Source organism: Daphnia pulicaria, chromosome 10, assembly GCF_021234035.1.
Source record: "Daphnia pulicaria isolate SC F1-1A chromosome 10, SC_F0-13Bv2, whole genome shotgun sequence".
Classification (NCBI taxonomy): Eukaryota; Metazoa; Arthropoda; class Branchiopoda; order Diplostraca; family Daphniidae; genus Daphnia; species Daphnia pulicaria.
Window position 1 is genome coordinate 4,849,314 of NC_060922.1, and position 19,883 is coordinate 4,869,196.

Genomic DNA, 19,883 nt, shown 5'->3' on the forward strand with positions numbered 1-19,883 from the left:
AATATGCAGATGCTGATAGTAGTAAACAGCATCAAACAAGGGGGGGGGGGATATATAGACAAAAGCCAAATGATGAAGGCCGAAGAAGAAGAAAAATAAAAGAACTAAAAACCTTTTTTTATTTTTCGAGGGGATTCGGCAGCCAAAAGTCCAAACAGTCTTTCGTCTCTTTAATGTATCTACTACTACCCCCACCACTCTTCATCGCGCGTCCTAACTACTTGCATGTATTATCCTACAAGACGTAATATCTCTCTCCCCCCCTCGTTTTCTTTTTTCCCGACTCAAGACTTGTTTTTGTTGTTTTCTCCCTCAAATTCGAAAAATAAAATAAAAATCTCAAAAGACTTGAGATGATGATGAGGACGGACCCTAGTTTTTCCCGACCAAAAGCAACTCCGCCTCTAGCGCACCGCTGCCCCTTCATTTGAATGGCTACAGGTTTAAGATAAACAGGGAGCAAGGAAGAAAAAAAAAACTACACTTGTACCTGTAGAAAATTTTGTACAATGTTATTTTTTTTTCTTTGGTTCTATGTCGAATTGTTTCGTCGTGTTTTTTTCCCCCTCTTGGACCCAATTTCAAGTGGAGTTGGATAGTTTCAAAGAGAGCGCATCTAATTTCTCAATCAACGGTCATTTTCGACTTTTCTTTTTTTCTTTTTGTTTTTAGTCGACAGTGAACATTTTCCCTGTCAGAGCGACCCCCACAATTTGCCCCGTGGGTTATCTTTCATTGCCGACCTCCCCCCAATTTCTCTCTTCACCTGCAGACACTTTCCAATCGGAGCAATCACACGGCTGGATTCACAGTTTGGATGGATGTGCGAGGGAGAGTAGAGACATCAAGTCATCATTCAATTTATTCAAATCCTCGCAACTTTTTGGCCTACCCTGTTCTTAACCTTCGTGGGGGGAAAAAGAAAGAGTCTCTTGCATAATGCAGACATTTCGATAGAAAAAAAAAATCTATTTTTATTCCATGAAAGAATAATTTCGAAAATGTCAAGGTGTTCTTAACCAGTTTAAAGAAATCAAATCCAAGGCATCAAACCAACTGAAAAGCAACGGTCAAAAGTCAAAAGAATCTTCTCGACTCAACTTTGTATAGTTTTTGGATGCAAGAAAGAGAGAAGAAGCAACCAAGAAAAAATGCCAAAAGACCACCCGTTTGGGAGTCCTCCGGCAGGAGCAGGTTTATTCCATCATCCGTTTTTATGAAAAATGTATACATAATAAGGACTTTTTGGAATCGTACAGCCCTCGACCGCAAATGTTGGTTACCACTGGCACTGCACGAATTTTAAACTATTTCAACTCCATTTCTGATCTTGTGTCCTTGTTTCTTTTCTTCAAAAAATACGAAAAAGAAAAAAAAAAGTGTGTGTGTGGCTTTTGGTGTGTACGGGTTTCTACGTACATCTCGCAGTCGTTTCTCTTCTCTTTTCCAGTTGGAAAAATAGAAATAAATCTTTCTCTTTTTTCGCCTTCTCGATTCATCATGAAGGATATCACGATCATGGCGGTACTGCTATATAATTCCCCTCCATTTCTTTTCGTTTTTCTTTCTTTCTTTCGCCAGTTAGTTTCAACACTCTTCCTCGTTCTTCATCTTCATGCTGCCTCCACCTCTCTCTCTCTCTCCTCCTTTGGCTTTCCACCTACCTCATGCTCATTGCCCCCTTTCACCGACAGCACCACCAACACACACACACACACCGGTTTACCTTGTTGCTTTGTATTTTACGAGCTACGACTCCCTACGAGTAGATAAATAGTTGGCGAGGATGAGCTGCTGCACCAGCAGCAGCAGCAGCAGCAGTGCAAGGACGAACGAACGAACGAACACAAGAAAACACAAAGAATCTCTCAAAAGAGAGCTGTTGATTGGAAGCCCTTTTCAACCTTTTATCCTTCTCCCAGAGACAACTAATTGCCCAAGCGCCAGCCTCGAGACGAAGATAATTACGACCTTTCTTTTTTCTTCCTTCTCCTTCTTCTTGGCTTGATTTAAAACGACCAGAAGAGTTATTTTTATATCAGAAAGAAAGAAAGAAACAAGAGCGAAAGAACGCCACTAAATACTAGACTGCAGCAGTTGGAAGGTTATTTGGTTTTAAAAAGAAAAGAAATGTGTAGAGTCTGTAAACATTCTTAGCTCATTGGGTCTAGTAGCTGAACGAGCCGATGGCAGGAGCCCCGCAGTGAGACCTTTTGTTGCGTCTAAGAAAGTGCGGGGCGAATCTCGATCACTTTCTTAACGCTCTCTTTATAACGCCATGAAAAACAGTCAAGAAAAAGCCACTGCTTTTTTCTTTTCGGGGGGTTGCCCGGGAGGAGACAAATATTACGCACACACAACATTCAACAAAAGAAGTGGAACCTTTCGGACTTTTTCTAATTCAAAAAAAGTGTAGAGAGAGAGAGGGGGGTGATGCAAATGACGGGGCATTAGCGCGATTGGTCGCAGTCACACAGACGCGAGAGAGAAACTGGGTGTTAATAGCCAACTGTCGCCGTTTTCATGTCATAATGTCTGTGTTTCTTTCTTATTTCCACAGACGAGTAAGTATCCCTCTTGTCTCTTGGAGGAGAGAAGGGGGAAAAAAAATAAGTTGCGGTGACACTCGAAAGAGTGACATCAGCACAAGAGAGAAGAGACAACTTTCGACCCCACAAACCACTTAATAATATTCCTCTCCCTTCTTGCTCGTCTTCGACTTCGTATTTTGATTTCCCTCCGCTTGGTCTATGTGCTCATAAGTATGTACTACTACCTCTCATTATGTTTTTACCCTCCCGTACATCTCCAGCCTATACCGTCGACAACAACTACTTTCTTTTATTTGGCTTGTTGTTGTTGCTTCTGCTGCTGCTGGAGTTGTCAGGTACCAGGGGGGGAGCTCCACTTCATCATGTGGCCGTCCGTAAAGAAGAAGAAAAAGAAGAAGAAGAAAAACAAGGAGGAAGGTGGTTACCGTCAAGATGATGAAAAAGAAAGACCTACGGCACTGCGCTGGCAGCAATCAAAAGGGAACGCAACCGACACAACACGCTCGGCAGCGGAAAAATGGAAGAGGGAAATAGTTCTACGACGGCCCAAGACTCTAGCAGCTCCGTTATGTAGGGAGTTTGAACCAGACGGAGGAGAGAGGAGACGTCTTTTTAAATGTTGCGATGATGGCCGTCGAGAGTTTTTTTTTTTAGGGGAAAGAAGAAGAAAAAGGTCGTAACCAGTTGGGAGGTCCAACCGTCAGTCCGTCAACAACCAAAATGGATATAAAAATCTCCAAATCTATATGAGCTTATCCCGTCCACAAACCCGAGCGACAAACAGAACACACAGAGCGAATATGTAATAATATTTCTCCATCAAAATAAATAAATACTTAAACTTTCTTTTTTTGATTTTTATCATGTCCCCGGGAGTGATTGACGAAGGAAAAATAATCAAACGACACACACAAAAAAAAAGGACAACTCAAACGACGGAGGGGGTTTACCAGGAAGCCAAGTGTCTTCTTCCTCCTTCAGGAAAACAAGTTGCGACCAGATGGGGGCGCAAATGAATCTAGAATCAAGAGAAGAGGCTACTACTGCTGGACGCCGGGAAAGAAAAAAAAAATCCGACGCCGATAGTAGTGAGCCGGTGTACAATTGTGTCATGTGTCGGCCATGACACGAGGATATATAAGAGATATATAAGAGATAAAGAAAAAAAAAAGCTGTACACTAGAGAAAAAGAGAGAGAGAGAGAACTAAAGAGATAGATAGTAGAGAACGAGCCGAGCGGATATTGTATTTTGCTTCTTGCGCCCTTTTCATTTCTTCTCGCGTCTCGGGACCAGACGACAACAACGGACGAGTGGATGGCAACGTGTCGTCCGTGTCGCACTAGAAAGCTCGCAAGGTAATATCGAATGCGTCTCACAGAAAAATAAAAAAAAAAAGGGAAAAAGAGAAAAACTATTACAATGATTTTTGGGGGGGCTCAAGAGGGCGAGCGAACGAAAATAAATAAATAAATAAATAAAAAAATTCTTTCTCTTATTTCGTTTCATCTTCTTTCCGCATCTTGGCCAAGAGGGGGTGAAGAGTTCACGGTCCGCACGGAGAATCACGCTAGACTGAACATATTACTAGCGCCGGGAGTCTAAGAGGAGGCAAAAGGGGGGTTGGTGGGAGAAGCTTTTCCGTCGTGTGTGTGTGACTTTATATGTGCGTTTATAGACACCCCCCCCCCCCACTCCACACCGTCTACCACCCAATAGAAAACTTATTGGCGCAGGGAGTGCAAGCACGCCTGGTCTCATTTTTAATGAGAATCGCGCGCCCCATAGTCTTTGCTTCTCTCTCAATCATTTCGTGCAACTGCGACCGGATCGGGAGAGATAAATAAATACGTCAATTCGTGCAAGGCGCAGCCGAGAATTAAGTACCGCCGAACCGTTGACGACAAGCCAAAAGCAGTGCCGTCAAAAGCCCTTTCGTGAGCTGTACGTAAGTACGAGCTGCTTGCTATCACTGCTGCTCGTTGTTGAGGCATATCGGTCGATCATCAAAACGCCCTCCCCTCCTCAGGTCTACACACACACACAAGTCCATCAGGGCGACCAAATATAATCTGAGCGCTTCGGCTCAACTCAAACGCTGATGGACGTGACCCGTGCGTGAATCATAAACCCATCACACACACACGTAACGGGCCCCGGCGCCATTTTCCTAAATGTAATGTACGAAAATGAGGTCATCACGCTCGTCCTTCCCCCCCCCTCTCTCACGTCAACAAATAACACAAGAAAACAACAAGAAAACAAGAAAAGCCAGAGAGAAGAAAAGAAAAAAAGAGGCAAAACGATGTGTGTGTACAAGTGTGCATAACACGATCAAAATGGCGGACCAACCCCCTCCACTCATATCACTCAGCTGAGACTGCGAGAGACAAAGAAGTTGAACAATTTAGAATGTGTGAGAGAAATTGGACGTTAGACGATTCAATCATCATCCCAACTCGTCTTCGGATGGTTCTGGTCTCTCAAGATGACGCCGGGGGAAAGTCGACGTATACAGAGAGAAAGAACGACTTGCAACAACAGAGATGATTAGAATGCGCATCGGGTAATTGTTGAAACCTCCGTGTGCGCTTTGCTACTTACACATTTCGAGCGCAGTCGAGATTCTTTTTCTTTCAAATAAAGGTAAAAAGGTAAGAAAAAGAAGCTCTCCGTACAAACACACAGGGAGAGAGAGAGAAGAGAGTTGCTCTCACTACAGTTTTGATTACGCTCATTATCTCCACGAATGGTAAAACAGAGCCAGAGTAGAGCGCAGCAGCAGCAGCGGCGGCGGCGTCGCTTGTTTCTCCTTCAGCGCAGACACAACGGAGGTACGAAAGACCAATGGGCCCCCGTGATGACTGTTATGATGATGATGATGACGCGGCTCTCTCTCTCTCTCTCTCTCTCGAGAAAATATAAGAAAAACCGTACCGGAGCCATTTGTTTTTGTTTTTCTTTTCGGTATACTCCCCACTAGGAATAAGAGCACGGCCAGGATCTTTTCTTTCGAGTCTCGGGACGTGTGTTCTTCTTTTTTCTGTCGTTGAACGGACAAATTTGAAGAATGGCCAAGACGAGTAGGCATGTGTGGGTTCACCTTGACGTTTCTCGCTCACGGCCAGGTGATTTGAAAAAAAGGTCAAAACAAGAGAGGACCCTTCTATAACTTGCTGCGCTTGCTACTACCGACTACGCCAAACAATTCTGAAAGCCATAACTGGAAGGGAAAAAAAAAAGAACAAGTCTACTACTTTCATATGCCGTCTCTCAATAGTTTAGTCGTCGAGGTTTATTCATCTCTCGAATTCCGACAAGCTCGCTCGGACTCTTGCTCTTCTTTTACTATTCCGTCCCGACTGCTGCTGCTGCTGCTGCTACTGCCCTTTTCTCTCTCTCTCTCTTTCGACAGTCTAAAAATAACAGAAAAACACAAAAGCTAGAAGGAAATTCTTCCTGGCACCATCAAAATGTTTTGCTTCTGTCGGTCAACAAAACTTTTTTTTTTCTCCTTTTTCTAAAAAAAGAAAAAAGAAGAAAATTCTCGACAGTTTCTTTTCTATGGCGTCGATCGTTTCAACAGCTGTACAACATCCAAACGTTTACGACGGTACCAAGAGGACAGGGATGTGGAGCGGGTCACGAAAGGTCCACGATGTAATTAAAAAATATCAAGCGTTTCTGATGCGCGCTCGCTCTCTCTTCTCCATGTTTCGTTATTAACAAGCGCAGAACCCAACGATTTCAACGAGCCAAGACGAGAGCCGGCGAGGAGGCTGCTGAGAACGGCGCTGCTGTGATCCACTGAGATCCTCCAAAGGTGGGTCATCCCATCAACAATTCAACAACAACAACATCGCAACGGTTTATTCTTTTTATGATTTCGTTTCCTAAGTATTTTTTTTTTTTAAATATCGAACGCTCGACCTCATATTTTGCGACTAGTTGTGCGAGTTTCTCTCGGAATTGAAACCAAAACATAAACATTTGATTTTTTTCATTTTCATATTAAAGATTTAAAAGAAATGAAAAAAAACTAAAAGAGACAAAACGCGATGCCAAAAAGTTGACTCGAGATCAACAAACTCCACGCGAAGATACAATGTAACCAAAAAACAAAAAGTCGAATCGTTTTCTCGACGCCCCTCGTCATTGGCTCATAACCGTTTTCTTTTTATTCATCCGATTATTTATTCATCAGCGATCCGACAATTTTGAAATAAAGAAGAGGAAAACTTGTTGTTGTCTGCCATCCTCTCTTCGGGGACCTCCCATCGTGAAGGATAAGGAAACCAAAAAAACGACGCGCGATGCATTTCGTGTTTGGCACACGTCGCCAATAATTTGCGCAAAAAAGACAAAATAAAATAAGAAACAAAACCAAGGGGATTCTGTGTCTGTCTGTGCTGCACAGTTTGTGAGACGTTGTTCGACCCGCCAAAGAACGTTCCGATGGAAGCTGGATTTTTTCCCGGAATAATGTACTAATCCCGCTTGGGAGAGATGGGTGACTCGAGCGAATCAAAGCCTCACAAAATTTCATTTAGACAAAATTTCCCCCGCCAAAAAAGAAAATGAAGAAAAAGGAAAGAAAAAGTTGGCGAGAGAAGACTACTTGCTGCATCAAAGAGTAAATGAATGCGGGCCGAGCGAGCGGCACCTCCCAGTGTGCGGGAAAACGTCTTTACACCAAAAAGGGGTCCCGCAATAATAATCATAATAATTCCACGCTCCGATTCGGTAGAGTAGAGAAGGAGAGGACTGGATGGGTAAAGGACGACGAATGAAAGAAGAAATGCTGCTGCTCGTTAGATTACACTAACGTTTGCGTTGCTTAGCCCGAGGGATCTTTTTCGTTCGTATACCCGCCGCCACGCGTATTGATTGATGGGCCAGCCCCAATGATTTACATATCACGCTCGCGTAAATAATCGCCCGGTTTTCGATGGGGAGGGCATCGTGCGTGCAGTCTCGTGCAAAACACGATCGTTACCAAGAGAGAAGGAGGGAGGCAAAAGAAAAAATTCAAAAAGAAAGAAAAAAAAAGGAGTTACATATAACACATGAAACGAAACAAAAGCCAAGCGGACGTTTATGGATTCATTTGGCGCCAAAAAGAAACCTACAACGCCTAGTCAGTCGGATATCGCTGCGGTTTACGGATGGCTGAAGGATTCAATCACTCGGAGCCGATTCAAGGGACGGGCGGATCGATCGGTTTGCAAGAGAAAAACCAGTACACGACCGGGAGCATCGTGGACGAGTTCATTAATAGCGAATCACATACGCGCGATGGAGCGGGGAAGAAAAAAAGTTGTCACCTTCGCACAAAAATCAAAAATTTAATTTAAAAAAGAAAAGCAAGTGACTCCAGTCACGCTGAGCTGAGCTGGACCAACCAGACAATCCAGCATGCACGGTTGGAATCTCGGCAACAACTCTGGGTAGATTCAACGGCTTTTCTAGATTGCTAGTCAACATGTCATCCTTGACGACCGCTTTTCCTTCATCCTTGATGCAGCTGCACAGCTCTCTGTGTCACCTCACCTATACGTCTTATCTGTGGGTGTCTGTCTGTCAACTGGCACCGAAGAAAACCGCTCTGCTCGTCCCTAAACCTCACCATTTCGTGGTCGATATATCGATTACTACACCATCACGCCCTATTCCTCGTCTTGTCTTCCTTTGTTGTTGCCCTTGCTGCGTTCCTGCGTGACTATTTTTCCAGAAAGAAAAAGGAGAGAGAGAAAGAGATTGGCCAAAACACGTCATCCGTCCCGATAGCAAAAGAAAATATAAATTCTTTTTCTTTTTTTCATTCTCGTGTGGACACCTTTCATCCAGCTCTTATCTCCCGACAGCCCACAGACGGGCGGAAAATATGAAACAAACAAAAACTGAACGAATCCCAATCCCGAAAACACAAGACACACACACACACGAAAGAAAAGGCCTAGCTTTTTTCTGGGTGTTGGATCAAGCTCGGCTAAAGTCGACCAACATTGTCCCGTTCGAGCTTTTTTGTTGTTGTTGTTCGATATTCGTGCTGTCCCCCTTTTGCCCTCGCGTTTGAAGCTTGTTGTTGTTGTTTTTCCTCCCCCGTTTCTCTTTTGTTTCTTCATAGTGAGAGACAGTGAGACTCGTGCGCTCACGGTGTAATAAGAAAAAGACCAAAGTAACCGAGCTCTAACTACACGTAGGCAAACACACACACACACATGGACGGCCTTTAAATTGGCTTTGGACGCAGACAAGGTGGATGGAGGGAGGAGGGGGGGATGACGACGTCCAACGACGCCGATGTTTTGGGGGAATGGTTCGACCCCTTGGAAAAAGAGAGAGAAAGGTGACGGGACTTCGTAAGGCTCTTGTAGGGTTGCAAAGCTCAAGTTCTCCTGGCTGCTCTCTTAACATTAAATTTTTTTTATTTTTATATTTAAAAAAAATATTTTTCCTTCTTTTTCTCCCCCTGGCCCCCTTCTCTTTTGATGGTGGCTATGTGCATGTATATGTAGACTATATAGATAGAACAGAGAGATAGAATGAAACTTGGGCGACTTCGGCAGTCGCTCGCAATTAGACCCTTAGAGGGGAAAGGCGACCAGAAGAGTTATAAAAATAATATGTTGGATCTTCTTTCTTCTTTGACTTCCATCATCTGGTTGGCTATATAAAACTATATACTCGATTACGTCAACCCCTTTTTTGGCGTTGGGGGAAAAAGAAAAAAGGGATAAAAATCCAATAAAATTGTGACATTTGTTTTCGATACCTTTGCGACTTCCCCTCCACTTTCCTAGGCTAGTCCGACTGTCACTTGACACTATCCTATCACAAGAGTCACGGCGAGTGGGTTGTTTGGTCTCTTTGGCGTCCACCAGTCAGCCCCACACAATAACGGGCAAAAAAACCAAACAGAAAAAGGCAAGCCACTTTACGAAAAGCTCGTTATAAGTAAGTACATTTGGGTTGGGCTCGTCGAACGCTGCAGCGGGTCAAAGTGACTGGGCAACGGTCCACTTGGTTCTAAACCCGGTAGATTTCCACTACCCACCAGCACTCGGATGATGCGACTCAATATCAAGACAAAAAGCCAAAGAGCTTCTACATTACAGACACACACAGACACGCTCTTTCTTTTCTGCCAGTTATCCACTTGTTAGCCATTACCTTGGCGACCTTTGCCCACCTTCCCGTCACATCCGACATGTCAAGTTTTGTTTCTCCAAGAGATTCAGGGATTGTACAACATTCAAAAGGGTATATGTGTGTGTGTGGGCAACTGCCCAATAGTTAATGGCCTTAACTACTAAAAGATTGATACGAGCATCCTGGAGTTGCAGTCTTAAAAAAGTCAGAAGAAATGTCAAAAGAAACTCACTTGTTGTTGTTGTTCACTGTGTCGACGACGGCTCCTCATTCATAGCCAAGTAGTTCCATGTGGTTGAAAATGGGCGAAACAAACAGATCCTGGTTGCACTCGAGTGTTTCTTGTTGGATGTTTTCTGGTTGTAATTTCAAACAGGAAAACGCGTGCAGAAAAGTCAGGGCCAACAATTGGAGGGAAATCAAAAAAAGATCCTTGTCTCTTTGTTGTTTTGTTGTTTCAACAACCAAGCACTGCTTACTCGATGTAAGTTTAAACCCTCGTATTTTTTTGCTGATTTATTAGCCGTTGACACGAAAGTTTTATCCGATAGAGACAAACACGATCACTCAACACTGGAGCAAAAAGTATCCCGCGTTCAAGTGAGAAAAAAACCAATGAAAACAACACTGCACGAAGGGGCTTGCCAAAATCCAAAAACGTGGTCGTGTGCAGCTCAAATCAATCCCAAACGCCCAAACTGAACCACAGCAGACGACGTTAAAGTTAAGCCTGATTGGGGTTTGACGCCAAAAACTGCGTGTAGATTCCGCTGATTTTCAAAATGAAATCAAAACGAGTGGGGGTGATGCAGCAGCAGCAGCAGATTGGAAACAAAACAGAGATTCACGGAGCAGCAAGAAATAAGCACCGTAACGCCTGACAGCCGGCTCGCTTCTGAGCACGCTGGTCCCTACGGTCGCCCCTCAACCCACCTCACACACACACACACACAAACTGCATGGTGTGTGTGTGTGTGTGTTCATAGCCCAACCCCTCCGTACCACCTCTCACTAACCTACCACGTTTTTTTTCTTTTCTCTTGCAGCAATGGTGGTGTGTATCTCTCTCTACCTTTTCAATGCGGTCTATATCTCTCTCCACCCACCGTGCTAACCCGTATGCCCCCCTTGGCATACGTAACAACCACGGATATAACTAAAAAAAGAAGAAAAACTGCGCTAGACTCTCTCTCACATTCCAGCACAGCAGATCCTTGAGCTCTGCTGCAATATCAACACACCAAGACAATTGTTGGATGGATGAAAATCTTTCGACTCTGGAAAGTAACATTTTTTTTGCGCATAAGCCTATGGGTTAGGTAAGAAAGTGTAATACTGCACGTGATTGCATAGAGAGGGTATATGTATACCTACACTCCGGGAAACTCCGGGAGGCGTGGTGCGGATCAAAGGAGAAAGAAGAAGAAGAAAAAAAAAGACGACCTTGAAGGAACGCACACTGAAATAGAGATAGAAAAATTTGTTTATTCTTTTTCAACAATTTGAAAACGACTAAAATATTCAAATCAAAGCCCCCAACACTTTTTTTTTTCTTTCTCCTTTTTCAAAAGAATGTCTTTTTAAACTTTTTTTTTTTTTTGCGGCATTTGCATATTACGTAGCAAAGCGACGAGAGAGAGAGAGAAATAATGGGAGGGAATTCATCGACGCACACGTATCCACAGAGTATATTCAAATCGCCATGTGGTAGCATAAAAATTCGATCGTTTTAGAAGAAAACAACTCGTTATCTACGGTGAGAGACTTTACGAAACCAAAGTCTGAAGCAGAAAAATCTTCTTCTTTTTTTTTGATATTATGAAAATGAAATTTTTTCTTTCGATTTCTCTTTACACAAAGTCTTCGGGTCAGCGAGAAAGTTTATTTTTTTGAATCGTAAACGCGCCACGATTAAACGAACTGGTCGTCGCCGTTCTTATTTTTTTTTTTTTCGGGTGAAAAAAAAAAATCCATCGAGTGGCCATAAAAATATTTCATTATAAATCATTAACAAACAAAGGGGAAAAAGGAGAGATTAGACCCCCGGTGCTGGACACGTTAAGGACAAAAATGAGAGCCGGGACACACAAACGATTTCAAATAAAAGGAGAAAATAAAAATAGAAAAAAGAAAAAAACGGGACCCGACCCGCGAGAGTCAACCGAACGCCAACGTTTTGAACAAACACAATTTCCTCCCTCCATCGGTCGACCTCAATAAATTGAGGGCAAATAGAAAAAAAAGAGAGAAAAATAAAAATAAATAAAAGGCTCAACCGACGAAAAATTGGGGAGTTGATGTATTGGATATCTGATCGGATAAAATACATGCATGCGATATCGGGTTTGGGTTTGTGTGTGTGTATATAGTCTTTTTCTTTTTTCCAAACTATTATGTACGACGTCGCTATAGAAAATGTATAATATGCGTGGGCATACAAGCACAGAGCAGACAGCCCCGACGTTTTTCACCGTCCCCCCTTCTTTTTGTCATCGGGGTTTTCTGTTTCCCGAAATTTTTCGTGTCCTGTGGGCTGTGGCTGTTGATTTGGTGGCAGCTCTGCGGTTTCGTTTCTTCTTCTTCTTCTTCTTCTTCTACCCTTAGGTGATTCTTCTTCTTCTTGTTATTTTATTTTTATTTTTTTTCTGATTCGTCTTTCGCTCTTCTCCAAAGGTTTTGCATAATCAACCGATCAGATTCGGCCCGCCAGACAATTCAACACACACACACACACACACGAAAGGGAGAAGAAGAAGAAGAAGAAGAAACGCATCAACACCACAGCCAACGACGCAACGTACAGGACCGCTGCTCTCCACTGCACCTCAGCGTGAAGTCCAAACGCGAGTCGAAAACTTTTTGGCGGCGGCACATCATCTTCTCGTTTCTCTCTCTCTCTCTCTCTCGTTTTCGTACAGTTGCGGGAGTAACAAACACATCGGACTCAACAACAACAACAACAACAACAACAAAGTGAAGAAGAGATGGGCAAATGCCTCGGGAGAGAGAGGTAACTCTTCACCGGTAAAGACGCCACACATCATCTGTAAAAGCTTCGCCGTGAATTTCTAGCGCTGTTACACAGAGAGAGAGATGAGGAATAACAATAAAGACGGACGCCACATGCTGCCGCCCAGCTCCGCACACACACAAACACACAGAGGGTAAGCAGAGAGAAAAGTCTAGAGAAACTGATGGATACGTCAGATTGAATGCCGTTACAAGGCTTCTAGATCCCGTGTAAAAGCATCTCCATTACAGAATCATCTGTGCACAGCACAGCGCTTTTGTGTGTACAGCAGCACACGCCAAAAGTCGTTATAATCGAACTCAAAACAAGTGTTTATGTATAGTATAGGTAGTATATATATTCATATTCACCGATGGCAACTGCTAGTACTTTCACCACCAAAGTTTCTGGTTGCTGCTTCCTCGGTTTGTTCTCACGAACAGCGGGGTGAATTAACACACGCCGAGCGCCTTCTATGCAGACGCCCGTGTAACAACTGTAACGCACGGAACAATAACGTTTTCCTATCACAAAAGCTTTTCCGGATATTTGGTATTGCGATATACAGACATTAAGAAGCGAACCCAAGAGTTTGGGGATTCTCTCTCTCTCTGTGTCTGAGTATATAAACACAACAAACTCTGGCGGTTGATGTTGCTGGAGCTGGCGCAGCAGTCTCATCAACTTTCAAGTAACAACAGCCCCAACAAAAGATTTTCGCAGCATCTATATGGCTGGGTTCCGTTGTATCTGCCCAGCGAGCAACCAGCCAGCCAGTGTCTATATATGAGGTACGCAGACGAGTTTCGTGGAACTTGTGAAAATGCCAAAGAGTCTGGAGAGAGAAAACCGAAACAGCAGTGAGAGAAACGATTCGGAGCGGTTGCTGAGCTGCCCCAGCTTTTTTTTTCCTATTTTTCTTTGGAAACTTTGAAAGGTGTATATACTATATACATGCACAAAACGAGAAGCTTGATAATAATATATATACTACTACTTTTTCTTCTTCTTCTTTTCTCTCGATTCTTTTTATTTTCCCCTTTTCTCCGAGTTGGCCCCCCTGTTCTCTCTCTCTCTCTGTTCTCCTTGCTTAGCAAATATATTGCTAATGAGTGTAGTCGTCGGTCTTAACGAGCTGGCAGCCAACTATTTTCCCAAAAACTCTTGCCAGTCGCTCGAGCCCACACTGCAACCCCAGTACACAGCACGATCAGCAGCACAGCCGCATTACCAGTCGACTTGTCTACTTAGCAAAGTCGGGATAAGGGGAAAACATTGGCCTCCGCGTGATTATTATTCAAACGAATCCCCCAGAGAAGAACAAGAAAAAAAAATAAAACAAACAAAAAAAAGGAAACTTTTTTTTTTCTTTTTGGTACCAGGCTTGTAACATAGGCGTCGGTCCTCTGAATCATTGCGATCCGTGAAAGAGAAAAGTAGAGGAAACGAGTAACACACAACTGGTTATAATGCTGCGCTGGCCAGCACAGCAAGCTCTGGAAAACAATTCGAAACGTAAACGAACTTTTTTGGGGGGGTAGAACTTTTTTTGGTTCGTTCCGATTCGCTTCTCTGCGCAAGTGTTGAAATTGCCGCCGACAAGGCCGCCAAACTTGCAGGGATGGCGAAGGCAACCCAAAATGACGAGTTTGCATGAATATTACATGCAGACGCTTAATAGCTTGTAATGGGCCACAAGAACAACAGGTCCTTAAAAGAAAGAAAGAAAAAAAGAAACGACAAGACGATTGAGCTTTCAGTTTCTATAAGCCGAGGGGCGTGAATAAGTGAACGAAAATAGTCAAATGACTTCATCATCATCTTTCTATATCTCTACCGAAAATTTGTGAGTGTATTTTTGATTATTTGATTCGAATTTTTTTCCCGTCCTCTTGCCTCGAAATGCGCACAGTGAAACTGATCGAAATCGCTTCTGATTGGCCTCCATATTTAGTCATCTCTCTTCTTCTTCTGGCCTTCGCCAAGGACCCGAACGGTCGAATGCTTGGAAAAATTGCCTTTTATATCTATTTTTCTTCATCTTTTTTTTTTTTTTTTACTTTCTTTCTTTCTCCTTTCCTTACTTGAAAAAAAAAGAAAAAAATCCCGGGTTCAACAGTCGAAAATGAGTTGTGAGGTAATTGGGTCCCGTTCAAACGCCAACGTTTCCTTAATTTCCAGGCCCTTCTGCGTTTTCTTATTTTTTCTTTTTCTCTTTTTCTCTTTTCCTTCTTTTTCGTTTCAGTTCAGTTTTCTTTTTGAAGAAATCACTCGATTCGTTTCTTCATGGTCGGCTGGTCGTGATTGGAATTGAAACGGCGTGAAGACGAGCGAAGAGCGAGAGAGAGCGAGAGAACAACTCCGCCAGTCCTCGGCTGCTGGATCCCGGGCAGGGCGGGCAGAAATTAAAACGAGTGAATATATTTTCAATTCAAACATTTTTTAAATTATTATTTCTTATCTTCTTTTTCTTCTGGTATTTATTTGCAACTCCGCACACGGAAACGCGTACACTCCGCACGCCTCCTCCTACAAGTTTCCACGCGTTATTCGTCAGCTGTGTGCACTACTACACATACACACTAACGTGGGAGTTGGGCAGCTTAATAGGCTATAAGCCTTCACCCCCAAATTCTTTGTCGACCATCTTACCAAATACAGGAGAGACTAGCATCTTTAAAAATCCCTAAAGAACGCGGGGGATATTTGGGGGGGTTCTTTAGTCGTAGGAGGAAAAATAAAAAAAAGCCCCCCCCCCCCCCCCCCTGGAACCACCCTCCAAACATGATCCATGTCCAAGATTCCAAGAGTCCAAAGGCTCGAAAGGCTCTTAAGTCTCATCAGCGTCCAAATGCACGCACAATTTGACATATCACAAGTCAAAGATCTCATCGCTGCGCGCATCGCTCTAACAAAAGACCTATACTACTACTACACCAGCAGTCGCTCCGGCTGACCAGCTAAAACCGATGCCAAAAAGATGAGTCGCCCATCAAGGGAAAAGAGCTCAAGTTTTTCGGCTGCGATTAGATATCCATCTCTCTCTGCCCACGGTACAACAACGAGCATCATTCGAGTATATATATATATATATATACAATGTACACACACACGATGGCAATTGACCCGCATTCTTTGATTCCGCATTTGTCTCCTTTTACTTCCGCCCACCAGCGGAATTTAATCATTCAGGCTTCTCCGGTTGACAATTTTCCCCAAAAGGTAAACAAAAAAAGAAGCCTGTGGACGGACAATCGCTGTGTACTTATCTGTCCAGGGCGACGTTTCTATTTTCAGCTCGATTTGAAAATTTCAATCGTTCCATTTGGAGAGTTTTGGAACGTTACCAACGGCAGTAAATTCGTTGTGTATCTTTGATGTAAGTTTCGAAAAAAACGGGCGCCGAGATGTTTTAGAAGGATAATGCAGAATGCAGGATATGGCATCGTCCATCAGCCCAACTTTTTCTTTTGTTTTCTTTTTTCGCCTACGCGTTTCGATCGTGAATAAATCACGCTTGGCGATTTGAACCCGATGACGAACGATGGTAGCCGTGGGAGAGACAACAACAACAACAGCAGCAGCATCTCAGCGCTGGAAATAAGGAGAAAAGCAAATAAGAGATGGACGCCGGAGATATCGTTCACCACCGCGTCGTCCACCAAACCACAAATCGTCGCTCTCATCGGGTAACAACCCGTGCCCCGCGCCGTCCCACCCATATATTCCTGGGCGTCCCATTCTTCTTGATTTCGCAACGGCGCGCCTTGACAAAAGGAAGAAAAGAAGCAAGAGAGAGAGAAAGAGACAACCAAAGGCAACAACTTTTCCAGCGGAGAAAGGAAAAGGAAAAAAAGAATCAAGGGAACGTCGGGCGATAAATCTCTAATGGCTTTTTAAAGGAGTACTAAGAGCCGGAGCGATATGTCAACTGCTTCCTCGTTTCTTTTATATTCTCTTTCGACTCTCTTGTTGTTCAAAGAAGACGAGTCAAAAGGCAAAAAGATGTCTTGTACACTACAGCACTGGCAGCATCCAGCCCCTTCTTCCCAGCACACAACAACAACAAGAAGAAACTGTGGTGGGCAAAAGTTCTAAGCGAACGGGGGGCAACCAAAAGAGTCGATGGCGCTTTTTTTTCTTCTTATCTGTAGTCATCGTCTGATGTTTGCGTCCACCATATTAGAGAGGTAAGCAAAAGACAGACGATACGCAGTATATATATGGAAGGAGAAGAAGTATTACGTGTATAAAAAAAGGCAGCAGTTCCCACAGGCCTGTTAGTTTTTTTTTCGGGGTTGTTGTTTGGAGCTCTTGGTTTTTATTTCGTGCTTACCTGGATAAGAGAGAAGAGGAACCTCTCGGGGGTTACGTCTGTCTATCTCATTTTCTCTCCTCTCTCTTGTCTTGTGCACAGTCGTACACCTACCACCGATGTTTCAGGTGGAAAATAATAAAATAAAAAAAGAACCAGAGTACAGACAGCGGTGTGGGAGCTGTTGGTTGGTTGGTTTGGAGGGGAGATCTGCATAAGACGGATTCGGGGTTTCGTGTTGCCTGTCACGACGCTGGTGGTTTGTGGTTATGGGCCAGCGGCCCAAGGGACACCAAATGATGGCCGGCCATGCCCAGGCGCTGTGTCGTATCATTTCGAAGAGAGGCGACTATTCTCTGTGTAATGTGCCGCCCGATGAACCGGGTCACCACTAAGACCCTGGACTTTTCTCAGAGCAGTCGCAGCTACTATACTAAAAAAAAAGAAGAAGACTACTACTAGTCTACTACCGACTTACGGCGCGTATAAAACGCCACTGCCATCCATCCATCCATCCATCCATCGGCCACCATCAACGACTATCTAGATACTTAACGCAAAAGGCTTCGGCTATTTTCGATTATCCAAACTTGGCTTTCCTTCTAGAAAAAGAAAACCTTCTTCATGACTGATAACAGCTTCCAGTTTCTTTGATCAAAGAATTTGAGCATAAAACTTAAAATCTACTTTTTTAATTGGCGTATCGTATAAATAATTTTGTTTCCCTTCCAAAAAAAAATTGAAATTCAGTTTTCTCTGGTATGTGTATGTGTGTGTCTGTATAGCGTAGCTGAACTCCTTTCATGCGGAATGGAATACGGAGACAGAAGGCTCGGGCTGCGTATCATTGATGTCTGTCCGCCACGTCCGAGGCGCGCGAGTTTGAAACTGTATATTGGCCGGAGAGATTCCTGATGGAAGGAAGGAGCCCATGCCGGCCGGCATCGAATAATAATAAGCAAAGAAGAAGGAGAAGAAAGAAAAAAAGGGTATATACATATACTGCGCTGCCAACTTTTGTCGGGCTTCTTTCTTTCTTTCATCGTCAACCCCTTTTTAGTTTTCTTTTCATTCTTGTACAACTAACTATAGGCAAGTACAACAACTACTGTTGTTCCTCATAGCTCCTGCTCTATCCTCCTCCACCTCGCAGATAGGGTAGAATGTATCAAGTAATTTGAACTCGTGAACGGGAAAAAAAGGTGAGGGGGGGGGAGGGGGAAGGGCGTCCAGCACAGACGACACAAGTGTGCACGTATTAAATATATAGATGCGGTTAGCATTTTTATCCCTTAATTTTTTTTTTCTTCTTCATTCGAATGCTAATTCGGTTTCATAACACAACCCAGAAAATAAAAAAGGATGGGGGGTTGGGGGGGGGGGGGGGGAGCGGGTATCTTTTTACGTTTGCATCCCGCGCCCTGTCAACATATGGGAGAAGACATGTGTATGTGTGTGCGACGATCGTGTATATTTGTGGCCATACATCAAACCAGGATGAAATGGCTATCCACTTAATCCTCGGACGAAGCCCCCTGTCCGGTGAATGTATAAGAAAAGAAAAGAGAAAAAAACAAAAAGGCATCGTACGCAGAGTATGAACGTAATCAAGCTGTTTAATTAGTAACGAATATCCGGCGGCGACTGTAGCGACTGCAGCGGTGGCTTGTATGAAAAAAAGAAAAACACACGACAGAAATATTACTGTAAAACCGTGCGCCATAGCCCCGGTGTGTATGTTATACCGGTCAACAAAATAAGAGGAAACTAACTCGAGCAATGAAGAAGAGGAAGGGCATGTTTTATAAGGACGCGCATCAAGGCAACCCACGTTGACTCTTTGCGTGATGAATTGCAGGGGAAATTCCGCCGACCGTCGTCCGGCACTTTTCTGATTTTACTGATTAGTTTTTAATTTTCTTATTAAACCATTTTCTCATCTCTAGTTTTTTTTTTCGTCCTAATTTTTCTTTTTGGGTGATGATGACCAGGGGGGTCGAATCAAAACTAGAACTTCAAATTTCCCGCCTGTAGCACAAGCATGCTGATAACAAAATTGCAATTTAAACGTAACGTCTTTGCCATCCAATTTGGTTTCCAAACAATCTAAATGCACAAAATCCTTGTCCGGTTTCACTCAAGTCAATCTAAGAAAAAAAAAACCCCACCAAAAAACGCTCACGAATAAGAATTATTCAAACAAGGTTGCGTAACCGAAAGGCATCAAGACGACAGCCGGTGAGGACACACTGGTGACTATATACGCAGACGGAATATAAGTGTCGGGTTTACATAAGAAGATGAGATGACGTTCTCGTATTCGACAGACAGACACACACACAACCCAAAAAATAAGGAAATTTCCCCCAAGTTTTTTTTTTTTTTTCTCCGCCAAGTCAGCAAAGTATTGCGCAGCCCGAAATTTATGGGCTGGAAGAAAAATAAACACGAAAACAAAAAAAAAGAAAAGAGCAGGGCAAAACGAACACGGCGGAGACGACGACGCCCGCTGCCGCCGCCACCGCCAAACCCAAAGAACGAACGAACGAACGGACGAACGAACGAACGAAAAAAGTATCCGAAAACGATTGGGAGAAAGAAAGAGGAAGGACCGTTTTTTTCTCTTTTCTTGTGTCGTCGTATCCCGCTGTGTCGCTTTGCATGTGTGTGTGTGTGTACGTGTGTGTTTGTAGATATGCGAGAGTCGCCTGTTTCTTCATTCTTTCAATGTTATATTTCAGATTCTCAGACTCTGTCCATGTCCGACTACACAAACAAGCAAACAAAACAGAAATTCGAATACACGGAAATATTAAAAGAATTTTTGTAACTTCCCCCCCCCCCATTTTATTTTA

General features: G+C 43.4%; 1 protein-coding gene across 1 annotated transcript in view; it reads right to left on the reverse strand.

Annotated features, from left to right (window-relative positions):
* The window catches only part of LOC124314592 (irregular chiasm C-roughest protein-like), a 71,013-nt gene extending 60,409 nt beyond the window's left edge, over positions 1-10,604 (reverse strand). Inside the window, exon 1 of the mRNA XM_046779791.1 lies at positions 9,936-10,604. The gene's annotated coding sequence lies outside the window, so the exon portion shown is untranslated. The remainder of the gene's footprint in view (positions 1-9,935) is intronic.
* Positions 10,605-19,883: the final 9,279 nt, after the last annotated feature.